General features: G+C 41.5%; 1 long non-coding RNA gene across 1 annotated transcript in view; it reads left to right on the top strand.

Annotated features, from left to right (window-relative positions):
* The first annotated feature begins 415 nt into the window (after positions 1-415).
* Positions 416-13685, top strand: part of LOC117938926 — a 13758-nt gene continuing 488 nt past the window's right edge. Inside the window, exons 1-2 of the long non-coding RNA XR_004655502.1 lie at positions 416-532; positions 9934-9939. This is a non-coding gene — a long non-coding RNA (uncharacterized LOC117938926). The remainder of the gene's footprint in view (positions 533-9933; positions 9940-13685) is intronic.

Raw genomic sequence — 13685 nt, 5'->3', positions numbered from 1 at the left:
CTCAAGCTGACCAAAGTGCTGTACAACGAAGCACCAAGGTGCTGTTTTAAAGCAATGAAATGTCTAAATAAAACACAAACTAAACACTTAACAAAAAGCTTCCCAACAACAAGCGGCAATTTAGAGATACAGAACGATAGACATAACAGAAAATGCGATTAATGTGTTAAAAAGGCCAGAGAGTAAAAATGTCTTTGGCCTGGATTTAAATACAGAATAAATAATAATTTGGATAAATACAAATTTGGAATCCCCTTTTGAATAGTTTGTGTAGTTAGCTGAAAGTCAAATGAAATGAAAAGTCAAGTGTTTTATGAGTGAAGAAATCCAGTCTCAACTCGTTTGATAGGCCTTAAGGATGCATGTAATGTGTTTTAGTGAAAATATCTTTAACCCTCTGAGGTCCAAGGGCATTTTCACATCTATTCCTCCTTTTAAGGGTATTGGCCTGGTCCCCATGTGTTTTCTATCACAATGTTCAGAACAAACTCAGCTTTCTGTATAGTGACACCCAAAATTGTTCCAGAGCAATGTATGCAGAGATCCTTAACCTGAAGAAGAAGTATTTCTGCAAACCTCTTTTGAAAACATAATCAGGGGTTAAATTGGGATTTCTTACGTGCAGGGGCTCTCCCCAGGGTGGTCTGGGGGTATGCCCCCACTAGAATTGTTTAGAAAATATAAACCATTACATTTGGCACTTTCTAGAGAGCTTTGTGGAAATAAATGGAGAACATAAGTCTTATATGACATGGGCAAAACTGCAAGGTTAGCGTTGGCTACACTGTAGTATCAACAGAGAGTATTTAGCATTTACATTACGTCATCACGTGTTACACACTGTTTTACCTCGTTATGATATGGGAAGTGACCGTTACAATGTGCCAGCCATAATGTGCCACATGAAGAGACAGTGCAGCATACGACACTAGCAACAGCCGAGAAGATTTGGGTCTGTGGTGTCCAGGTCCACCTCAAACGGCTTGGTCAGAAACATGACCTGGTAGCGCGGGTTGGAGCTTCCGAGCTTCCTCCGCCAATTTCATCTTTTAATCCTGCCGACGTAGACACTTTCGTGCCGGGGGCCGGCCATATTTAAACACTGCCTACACTCAATTATTTTGGTGCTTGAAGTGCGTTTACAAAAGTCTTTGGTTCAGCAAAGTAGCATAATATGTGAAGAAAATAGTAAATAAATCACACTTACTTGCTGATAACCCTAACCCACAAAGGAGGAGTGTTGGTTTCTATAAAGGCAGAACAAATGGTGACTCTCATTAACATAATCCACATTACTCCTGTTATTGATCCCGTGAATGGATTTAAGGTGTGGGAACATACTGCTGAAATGTTACCTTGTTTAATTGTTTTCTCCGCTTCCACATCACTTGGTGCAACTTTGTGACTAGATTTAACATTTCATGATGGGATTTTCATTCTAATTGAAATCCCATCTAATTGAAATTTAGCATCATTGCTTAATGCAAATATACTCATTATGATCCATCATTCTACGTAGGAGAAGCACTATCAATTTTCTGCATCGTCTTATTTCTCAACCTGGGTATTCGTAATGAACATGTCATGGTCTGAAGCTGAATGAATCAAAGTTCCCTTTGGTTTTAGCGCCCTAGTGTGCATCAACCCAGTGGCACACTCCCCTCAAAGCCCCCCACCAACCCCCCAACCTGATCTCCATCTTTGAAATAGAAAGAGGAACGCTAGTGTGATTGAACTCCTCTCTTTTATTTCTCCCTCCCCCTCGCTCGTTTCCCTCTGATTGAATGTGTTTTATCTATTCGTGTGGGGGGGGGGGGGTCGCAGGGGGAATGGATTTGGAAGAAGGCGGGAGTGATGGGGAGGAGGTGATCGTAGGGATCTGCGGCACAAGTCGCCGTGATGAAAGGGGTCTTTCACTCTTTAACTCTCCCTGTCTTTCCTCTTTTCAGCTGTTTGAGGCATCTCATCAAACGGGCCTCAATAGTAGACGTGACACTATCTGTCTCCCCTCCACCCCCATCACATCCTCTCTTGTTGGTATCTCACCCACACATCCTTCCATCCGTCCCTCCCTAGCTATCTATCTCGACTCTGTCTCCTATCTACCTGCGGCCCCCGGCATACGTCCACCCAATTCACCCGCTCACAATGCCGCTCAGTGACCGCTGACAGGAGGCCAGAGGGAAGTTAGCCCAGCTTACGTTCAAAAGGTTTAAGCCCCGGTCCTAGAGCTCCTGGATCTCCCGTTTCCTATACAGTTCATTAGTGACATAGCAAGGGCGCTTAATGGTTGGATTGATTGGACATCCCCACACGCCTTTATCGCCGTCAACACCAGTGGTGTAATGCAAACATAGTACATTTACTCAAGTACAGTACTTAAATACAAATGTTGAGGTACTTGTACTTTAATTGAGTCTTTTCTTTTCATGCCACTTTCTACTTCTACTCCAGTACCTTTCAGAGAGAAGTATTGTACTTTTTACTACTCTATATTATTCTGACAACTTCAGTTACTTTTAAAATACAATGTTTACACTTATTTTATTTATTATTATTTCATGTACTATTGTATGTATGCATGTATATTGTATCCTTCACTGTGAGCCTCTGCCATATTTTAACACCTTTTTCTTGAAAAGCTTTGCTATAACTTTTACATTTTTCTTTGCAAAAGCCTAATTTCAACTTAATTAGCTTAACAAATTAGTCAATTAACTAAATACATCAATGACAATTTAGATGATCTAAAATAAAGTTACCAGACACCTGCTGCTAACAGCTTTTCCTAAACTTTTCTCACACATCAATGTCATTATTTGTACAAACTTTATAAAACAAAGCTGACGTTCAATCTGCCTGTTTTTACATGTTTCTGCAAGTTATGGACAAAATTATAAAACATTTGAAAGTATGAAAAAAAAAAAGATTATTTGACAGATTAAACTACCAAAGAAAAACTTAAAACTAATCCCCAAACTTTGCTCCGGCTCCCATTCAGGCGTAGAGTTGCAGGACTGTGCTTAATTTTGTATTTATCCCATCTCAATTGGTAATTTGGCCTGTTTGCTTCTGCTGGGTATAAAAAATGAGTCTCTCACAGTGAAAAACTGAGCTTTTCTGATTGAGGCTTTGTGAGGCCATAAGAATGACGCACTCAACAAAGACATTCAGTGAAAACACAGTATTTTGGTGTCGATCTAATAGATCACCTTCGGGACAAGGCCCAGGAGCCGGTTTGCAGCCTGTGGGACATTCCTAGTTTCTTGTTTTAGTCACAGCGTTTGATATTTTGTGATATCCCACAGATGCACGGAGCATCATAGACAGAACAGGTGCAGCTGTGCAGGCCCGTTAGGGAATCGGGGGAGGCTAGCGGAGGTGGAAGTTTTGATGTTAAAAAATAAAAATAAAAACAGGTTGGAATAGAAAACTAGTGGGGAGTCAAGTTGGGAGGAAAGAACGCGTGGTGAAAGCTCTGCAGTTGAGAGAAAGAAAATGCTGGCAATCGGCGAGAAAGAAAAGATATGGTGAGGAGATATGTTTAAAGAGGTGCGCAGGAGATGGATAAAGGGAGGAGTGGAATGAGAGAGGGCGAGAGATAATGAGAGGGGGAAAGAGAGAGAGCGGAATGAGAAGATAGAGACGATTTCCTATTCCGTCAGACGCACTGTGGCTCATTCATTATATTCCCCAGGCAATTACCCAGGCCACCTGCTTTGTCTCTCCCCTCATTGTTTCCATCTCTCTCTGTCAGTATCTTTCTCTCTGTCTTTCACTCGATCTTTGTCTGTCATTGTCTCTATCGCTCCTTCGCCATCCCTGTGTGATCCTTGCTGCTGTGCCAACTCTTTCCCCTTGCTCGCCTCATTTCTCGGTTTCTCTCCCCGCATTGTCTCTGTGCTTCTGCTTTTTATGTGCGTCTGGTTGTTTAATGTGAAAACACTGACAGATTGGTGTGTGTGTGTGTGTGTGTGTGTGTGTGTGTGCGTGTCTGTGATGTTGGGCCAGTCCTAATGAGCTCAGCCTTGCATTTAGCAGGGTGCCAGGTCTCGGCTAGCTGCTGCTTCCCTCGTCTCAAATGCTCAAATTCACTCAGCGTCTTTTTGGGTTAAACCCTTGGACCTGTAAATTTCCACCACTTTCCTGTTTTAAGTCTTTGTTCCGAACCACAAAATCTTTCAAAAGTGCTGTCAGTATAGGGAAAATGCTTTTCCTCCCATTGGCTTTAAACGGTATCACCTCCATCTCCCCGTTGCTTTATCCTGACATGCAGGAGTCTTCTCCCTCAGTAAGACATGTAATCACCATAATGAAAAGTTAGCATTGTAGAAAGAAACGTTAAAAGAAATGATGTCCACCCCTGCAAATGCAGAGATCTTTGTTACAATCCATTTTGTGTATTTCATATATATATATATATATATATATATATATACACACACAGTATAATTCCTCAATAAAACCTCAATTCCATCATTAGTTGCAGTTATGTTTAACTTATTGTTGTCATTAAAACTCCTCTAAATGACCCTTCTTTAGGATTGTTGCCAGGTAACGGTCTTTCTGAAGCTGTTGTCATGGCGTTAACCTCCATGATCATGGTGTTGGAGGGGACTTGATGTAGGCATATATGCAATAGACACAGCCAGTATATAATCAAAGTGACAGTAGCTCTTTCCCACCGTTGACCAAATTAAGATAACCAGCACGTCACGGTCCAGCTCAGGAACCAGGGTTCGTCCTGTTGCTGTGGTTAGGGGTGTGATGAAGAGGGCTGTCTCTCTAAAGTTCAGATGTCAAGTCCCAGCGAAGACCAGCAGGGGTCTGTGGCTGGAATGAGTAGGTTTGGCGATGGGACAGCCAAAGTGTCATTAGGACACAGTGGGCTCTAACATTAGACCTCATTACTGCTCTCTGATGGATCGGCCCAAATTACATCCTGGCAAAAAGGCTCATCTGCTGGTGAGAATAATAACAACTGAAGATCTCTCTCTCTCTATCTCTCTCTCTCTCTGTCTCTGTCTCTCTCTCTCTCTCTCTGTCTCTCTCTCTCTCCTCACAGCCACCCTTTCTCTGTCTCTCCACCTGTGTGTTGTTCGAAATGAAGACATCAAAAGCCATTATAGAGTGAATAATACTTGTTGACAAAGGTGCTTGAATAATTGTGGCTACTTTACCTGTCAAGCATCATTATAATACTTTTTAATAATAATGCAAATTCAATTTTTTAACACAGCAACATCCACGCCACACGACTCTCCCACCCCCATGTACAGTATGGTTTGCCTGTATGGAATTCCTTTTATCTCTCTTTTACAGTAGTAAGCCACACCGCTGACATTCAACATGCTACATGCAGGAGCTCCTCATGAATATTTCACTGCGAAATTAGATGTGATGCCTCATTCTGATTCTAGCTTATAAATACATGCATTACAGCAATTGGAAACAGCAAGGGCCAGTTGGCTTCCTGCTGTGATTTGTTTGAATTTTTATGGAGATTGCAGGTTTGTTTTTTACCAAATAAATAAATAAATAAAAAAAAAAACTCCCGCTGCTGAAAGAAGCTGCATAGTGTTCATTCCTGTCATGGATTCCTTCATTAAACTCAATCAATTTCATAATAGTCTAAAAAGAGAAACTTCTACGCGAAAGCCACAAGTGCTGTTTTCTCTTCCCTTTCTCACATTGTGATCTCTCTGTCCATAAATACACATTTTAACACTTACAAGCACGCCTGTAGCATGCTGCAAACACCCACACGCATCCCAGATTTCAAAGATGGGCAGGAATAATTCCTTCTTGTCCAGTTGGACTGAATGTGTGTAATGTTCACGGTGTGTGTTTGCTGTGTCTCTCTATGCTCCATACCGGGGACGTAATGGATCATCCTTATTCCTCAGCAGTGACCTTTTGCCTTCATGTGTTATCCTACAGCCTGTGGCCCATTGTTTTGACACCCCAGCAAACCTGCCCTGCGTTAGAGGCTCGTCAGGGCTGCAGGAGGTGCTGGTAGTGGGGCCATGGTTGAGGCAAACAGTAAAAGGGTTACACTGATGTAACAACTGGCTGCTAAAAGACTCAAACTGGTCCAGCCCTGTATCCAAGGAATTACCTTCATATTGGAAAATTCTGCACTTCATGATTTACAATGTCTGTTGCCCGTGCATGAAGTATTGTGCCCTTTATATAGCCAGGCGGGGACTAAAAGTTAATTATTTGTAAACACTATATTTCCCTAACGCTAACCGTACTGTATAACAAATTACCAGTCAGTCAGTTACTTGAAATCTTCTCAGTTGTGTCTTCGGTTTTGAACCTGCAAACTTCCATTTCAATGCAATTCAATTTTACTAATAGTATCAAATCATAACAGCTGTTATCTAAAGACGCTTTACAGATAGAATAGGTCTGGTCCACACTATAATTTACAAAGATCCAACAATTCTAGTAATTCCCTCAAGAGTAAGCATTTAGTGGTGAGGAAAACTTCTTTTTAGGAAGAAACCTCGGACAGACCGAGGCTCTTGGTAGACGGTGTCTGAAGGTGCCGGTTGGGGGTGTGATGAAAAGGGGCAATGACAGTCACAATAAAAGATAATGGAACAATGACTTCAAATAGCAGTTATAGTAGTTCATTGCATAGCAGGGCGTGCAGCAGGACCATGGCGATAGCTGCAACCAGGATTTTGATTCCACCCTAATCCAAGGAACATGCTGGGTGAAATAAAACATAAGGACTCTGTTGCATCCTTATTATCCAAATGTAATTATCAGATCATTTTTCCAATTCAAAAACTTGTATTTTCTTTCTATTTTTCTTGTGCTTGTGTTTCTTTTCTGTGTTGTTCTGTTTTTGACTCCATGTTGTTGTAAATGATGAACCCCCCTCCATGGTCCCTCGAGTATAATGAATGATGGTTGAATGAACGTATGGTGTCATGCACAGACATTGTACATATTAGAACAATTCTGACATTGGATGTAAAATTGTCATTGAACATAGTGCAGTGTTTTGAACAACCCACATTTCTGTGAAACAATAGCATTCGATGTTATAAAGTTTGTTAGATTCATTATTTCTTGAATGTTCATTATCACAATAAATTGTAATTTTTTCCTATTAGACACCACATCATCTGCAGTTTATCAAAGATACAAATGAACATCTAATTTTGTCAGATTGCAGTGCAGTATATTGAAACAAAACATGTTTTAAAAGCTGCATTTTATGTATTTTTATGTACTTGTCTAATATGCACAGAATGTTTGTGTTCATGTGAAAAAAATAATATTAGAAAACATGTATGTGTAGATAGATAGATAGATAGATAATATTCTTATATTTTGATGTCAGTATCTGCCAACAACAATCTGTTGTTGGTCAACTTTCATTGTTCCTGGTATTATTGTCTTTGAATTTATGTGACAATAAATCAGTCATATGTTTAGTCTAATCCTAAAACATTGATTTTCCGCATCCTTCTTAAAACATGATGGATTGAAAGATACCGCGGTATGAGCTGAGCTAAACAGATTAAATGCTGGTGAACCCATGGAGAATGAGAGCTGTTGGGGACGATAAGCTTTCTGCTCTTCTGATACAGTCAATGAAAAGGCCTCCTTCTTGTGAGCCGTCACTTTCCATAGTCAATTAAGTGAAAACAACATTTAAGCTGACTTCCTCTGCCCTTGTTTGCAGACAAATCCCCGACTGCCTGTAAGAGAAAAAGAGTTTCCCCCAACTCGTTCATGATGGACAACATTTTGAAGGTAATACATTGTTTCCCCTCCTCTGGTTTCCCCAGTGGTGTCACTGCTGCCACATTTTTGTTCCTTTGTGCTTCACAAAGCAAACTGGACTCAAGTCCATAAACAGTCAAGCATGCAAGTGGAACCAGACAAACTGGCTTTTCTCCATGTGGAGTAGCGTGGTCTGTTTTACGTGCATATCAGGCCCAGTGAGCAAGTACTCTGACGTCCCTGGCTTTGCTTTAATGACCAGTAAACAAAAAAAAAGTACTCCAACTGTTATACACACATACTCGTATACACACTCAAATGCAAACATCAGGTCATTGGCTGCACCAGTAGCGATGAAAAAGACCAAAATGGCACTTATAGAGCGCAGAACTATGCTAAAGCCAGTGGTGCATTTGTGTACTCCTCAGATCGTTCCAATTCCCAAGATGGGAAGTTGTTCTTTGGACTTTGTTGTGGTCATGAGCTTAAAGCATGTGGAAACAAAATGGACGCTACATATTAAATGTGTTGTGTCTTGTTGATAACTGTTTGCTGTATTGGCAAAGAGCAAAGAAGACTGAGGAGGTCAGCCAAGAAATATAGTTGGGAACTAATTTCTCAGATTATTCCAACACCCCATGAATCAATACAGAGAGGTCAAATGTCTATTGCAGAAATATTCCAACCATTATATGAAAAATGTGATTTTGTGGGATCAAAATCTGAATTTTTTATTTATTTGTCCTTTAGACACAATGGAGTTCACATTTGTCCCGGATAATCTTTGTGTGTGGTACAAGATGTCAGGACACAGACACACACAACATGTATTGAATATTATCATTGATTCTACAAGTGTGGAAAGTCGACCCATTTTAGTAACTGATTCAACAAAATAATTTATTACCAGTTGTAGTTCATGGAAATCAGGACTAGATGGTGACATCACTGCAGGACCTCAGTTGGCCAGAGGGTTGCAATCATCCAGACTTTCCATTGGCTGGAAACTTGCTAAGATCAAGCCATTGGCTCTGGGCTTAGATCTGGACCGACACTGGCCCCGGGCTTTCATTCATTGAGGCCACTGTAATGCTGCTGGTTCAATGGAATAGAGTCACATGAGTGTTTCTCTTATCCACAATCCCAGCTTTATGGGCCATGTTAGTAAAGATATATTTTATGTAACCACAAGATGTAACAACATCTTTTTATAGGCATCATCATTAAAACGGAGCTTACATAAGGCCCTCCTCTGCTGGGCAGCTTATAAAGGTGGGATGGTCGCCAAAAATTAAAGCAAAAGAAATGTTACCCCCCCCCCTCCCCCCTCCACACACATGTAACACCCCGCACCCCCAGCCTGACACTCACCGGCTGCACCACACATGCACCATGGGAGCCTGTTACCATGGTTACAGCTGGCAACAGCTCCGCTAGGGCCCTGGCAACCCACCATCGCTACCGTCCTTTCTCTTGTTTTCCCTCCTTCAATCTTTATCTCCTCTTTCCTTCTCTCTCTTTCTGCGTTTTACCTTGTGAAACCCCTCCCAGCCGCCCCCCCCTCATGCTGGCTCCCTCTGCCCCCTCTCAGTCTCTGAGGTGTTTTACTGTGGTGTAGATTTCAGGAGCTGTTTTCCCCTCAGTCTCATTGGACTCATTAGTGTCCTTTACCGAGGCTCCGTCTGCAACACAGCGCACACACAGTCCTGTGTGTGTATGTATGTTTTTGAAACTGCAATGGTCTACTGGCATGCAGGAGGGTGCACGCCACTGTGTGTTTTTGTGCGTGTGCGCTCCTCCTTATTCAGGGGCCCGAGCAGCCCATAATTACGGAAGCTTCAGGCTGATGCTGCCTATGTTTGATTACAGTGATCAAGGGCCAAGTTATGGAGACTAAAAGTGCCATCCCCGAGTGTCAGCATACGTGTGTGTCTGTGTGTGTGTGTGTGTGTGCATGTGTGCATGTGTGTGTGCCTTTGCAAGTGAAGAAGAGTTGGAAAACAAAGCAAAGTAAAATCTTTATGTCAGAAGTTCACATTAAGAGCAAAGTAAACCAGCAGGAACTAAAATAACCATCCATGTAAATTCTGAGCGTGTGAGAGCTGCTCCTACTAACTTCGGAGTTTCATTACGGTAAATGCAGCTCGCCTTCTCAAGTCTGGAACGATAAGTTTGTGTTGGCCTGAGAAAGGTGTTTATATCAATGTGCATGAGTGCTCAGCAGTGGCAAAGAGACAAGCAGAGCCTGTTTAGTGAGTGTTATGTGTATGGGTAGACAGTGATTGGCGGTCATTTATAAATGATGGTGCATAATGTAGTACATCCACTCTGATGGAAGAGACTGGCTCCGTAAAACATGAAGCCTCCAGTCAGGGGATGAAATTTTAAATTGAAGCAGAAAGGATATATGAGAAGATTCTTCCTGGGGATTGTGTGTGTGTATGTGTGTGTGTGTGTGTGTGTGTGTGTGTGTGTGTTTGCATGCACGTACTTATCTGTGTGAGTATTTGTAAGACACTTGTCCAGGCTGAAACCAAAAACTCTTATCAAATGTCAGGCCAGCTGGCTGAGCGATGCAGTGAGTCTGTGCGTGAGCTGGCTAAAGTGTAGAATGATGCACACAAGCATAACGTAGGAAAAATATTGGTTGCAGTGGCTTAACAATTTTAGTTTTTTTAGTCTGACACATGAAAGGTGATGTGTTTTGGTGCAGTCGCTAACACTGAATCAGTATGTAGCAGTTGGATTGAGATGATGCATCTTCCTCTCGCTATCTTGTCACAGGCACCTCCTAAACGGCGGCAGATAACAGCAACGGGAAACATCTCGGCTTGTTATCTCATCGCTCCCTATTTCCTTTTGTCGCTGTGACAAAAACCTCTAATGCGAGAATTTGCTTTTTTTTTGAGCGAGGGAACTCATTTGCCGCCGTAGACTTGTTGCCTGCTGGGCTGGTGAATAAAGAGAAGAGGCTGGAGAATGGTTTCTGTTCAGGGAGCTTTTCCACATTCCAATGCTTGTCAGACCTGATACCTCTCTGCCTCTAATAGGGGCACAGGAGAGGACAGGCAGCATCTGCTGTCAAAACCAAATTATCTTCTGTCAACAAAGCAGGAGGCTGAAGCGCTGCCTTAGCCAGGCCTGTGTTCTCTCTCACACACACACACACACAGTTCCTAATACATCTTTGCGTTTGGCCATTGAAGGTCACTTAAGGCAAGGCCAGTTGGGATTTTTATTTTTTTATTTTATTGACTTATGACAATTTAGTGGTCAGAAGTGCACACAGCTAAACTGCGGCTCAGTTAGAATTGGTGCTGGATTAGGTAGAATACATTATCAGCTGGTGCTATGCCCTGCAGCCGTCTGACAGTTCCATGATGGAGGGGACAGTCCAGAGCAGTCGAGCCACACAAGCGCCCCTTCTCCCAAGAGAGAAATGGTGTGTGTGTGTGTGTGTGTGTGTGTGTGTGTGTGTGTGTGTGTGTGTGTGTAGAGGGGTACGGTAAAGAATCACTGTAAGTCAATATATGGAACCATGAATCAAATTAGCTTAAGAGGAGATCCCTCATTCCAACATGTTGCTCTGAGCCTAAGTGAAGGATTGCCTGCTGTAATAAAAAGGTCAATGATTTACGATACAGGAGCTAAATGAAGCCATATATTTTTTAATGTATTATCTTTTATGGGAAAGGCAGTGACCTAGGCTCTTTAGAGGATGAAGCCGTCTGCACCGCCCCAACTGTGGTGGTTTATGTTGAAAATTAGGCCTTTTACAATTACAACAATTGTCTAATTGTCAATTATTTTACGTAATCTCGGTTTCTTTGTTCAACCGCAAGTAATTGCTGACATTAAGTAGTTATTATTTATGTGTTGATTGTTATTAATAATTATTGGTTGGACTGGTGTTACTGTCCTAAATATCTGCCTGACAAACCCTCTGATTAAATTACCATCTTTTTTTAATGAAAATAAAGAGGCATTTACACTTTTCCAGCTTAGAATTACAGTAGGAACCGCTAAAAACACAACAACAATGCCCTCCCTTGGCTTAGAATAACTCACCGCTGAACAGGCTACTCATTGTAAACAAATGTAACCCTCGTGCCTATTCTTGCCGTCATTTTAGCAGTTAGCAGGGTTAGCAAGGTTAGCATGTTGGCGTTAGCAAGGACCCGTCGGGCTCACTTTACTGGCTGGGACTCGATTTGTTTTTGCAAGTAACCAACTCAGGTACTCTAGACATAATTTAAAGTGAGTAAAGGGATGTTGAAATCACCTAAAATGCCCTTCCTTTGTAGCTGTGATAACTCAGCGTAATTTTGGGGTCTAAGCTTGCTCCATCTTTCTTTCAAATACATCTCCAATATTTACTATTAATTAATAATCTTAATAATTAATATTGTGTTGAGAAAAGACAATATTTCAAGTCAGCATGTTTTCTTACTATCTGATGATGCATTGGGATTCATTTTAGGAGTATACAGTAAATATATTAAATGTCAAAGCGCTTTTACATAGTACAGGAACCATTCACACACATTCACACACTGTGGCTCCCATACAAGGTGCCACCTGCTAAACACCGACACACATTTACACTCTGATGGCACAGCATTGGGGGAAACTCGGGGTTCAGTGTCTTGCCCAAGGACACTTCGACATGGGACTGCAGTGCCAGGAGGATCAAACCACCAACCACAGCCACGCCAATATTACACATTTGACCTTTAGGTTCATTAAATAAATTAAGCATACTTAATTATATATTACCCCTCTTCATTTCTTAAGACATATTTAAGGTCAAATCTCACTTGAAAAAATAAATTTGCTGTTAGGAAGAAGGTACTCCACTGTATTCATCACATGAAATAGAGTAGCTTCCTCCTTTTCAGCTGTCAGAACAGATAGTGTCTTACATGTTCTGAAGCACTTATTCAATAGAAATATCAGTGTAGCACTGAATATTATAGTTTTATACACACACACACACACACACACACACACACACACTTGCCTTCTCCCCAGTTCATTCAGTTGGTCTTTGCTATTCAGCCCCAAGTGCATGTGTCACATTTCTCAGCTGCATCTATTTTTCATGGAGGTAAATTGCATGGCACTGTTGTGCGCTGAACTCGGCCTCTGTAATCCACAGAGATGACCTCTAATAACACGGCCCTCCACCCCTCAAACACATCAACAGCGCTGAACCTCAGCCCCAACAGTCCCTCCATCATTGCAGATATCTCTCGCTGTTTACTTTTAATGATCTTTGCTTTTCCCTTCCCTCTCTATTTATGTGTCCTTCTATTTGGTTCCTTCTTTCTTTCCACCTCTGCCTCCTCTGCTTTCCGTTCCATTTTTCTTGTTGTTTTCTGACCGCTTCCCATTTCTTTCCTTCACATTTCTTTTTAGTTTTCCTTTCCTGCCTTTTCTACTACATTCTTTTTTTTTTGTATACCTCATCCGCATTATTTCCTCTTTTCTTTTCTGTCCTGTTATCTTTCCTTTACGTTTTATTTCCACCAAGAAAAAAAGTTTTCAGTTTGTGGAACTTGGGGGTGAAACTCGGGCCAAGGAAGAACCCATTACACTTTGGAGCAAATCGCGCCTATTATTTTTCAGTTTGGTTAAATTTGAGAGATGGGGCCTAGCTTTGGGAGGAGATCTGCGCTCTTTGAGTGCCCTTATAGTTTTTTTTTCTTCTTCTTTACAATTCCATTGTTTTTCTTTTCCCTCTTGTATTCACCAGCATCTATCTCTCTCTTTTGCACCCATTCAGATTCATCTCCGTCCTTGAATATTAAGCACACAGTATGCTGTACTGTACTGTATCTGCACTGTGTGTGTTACAGATGTACACTCACCGGCCACTTTATTAGGTATACCTGTCCAACTGCTCGTTAACACTTAATTTCTAAACAGCCAATCACATG

The sequence above is a fragment of the Etheostoma cragini genome, chromosome 23 (genome assembly GCF_013103735.1).
Source record: "Etheostoma cragini isolate CJK2018 chromosome 23, CSU_Ecrag_1.0, whole genome shotgun sequence".
In the NCBI taxonomy this organism is placed as follows: Eukaryota; Metazoa; Chordata; class Actinopteri; order Perciformes; family Percidae; genus Etheostoma; species Etheostoma cragini.
This window is presented reverse-complemented; position numbering and strand designations above follow the sequence as displayed.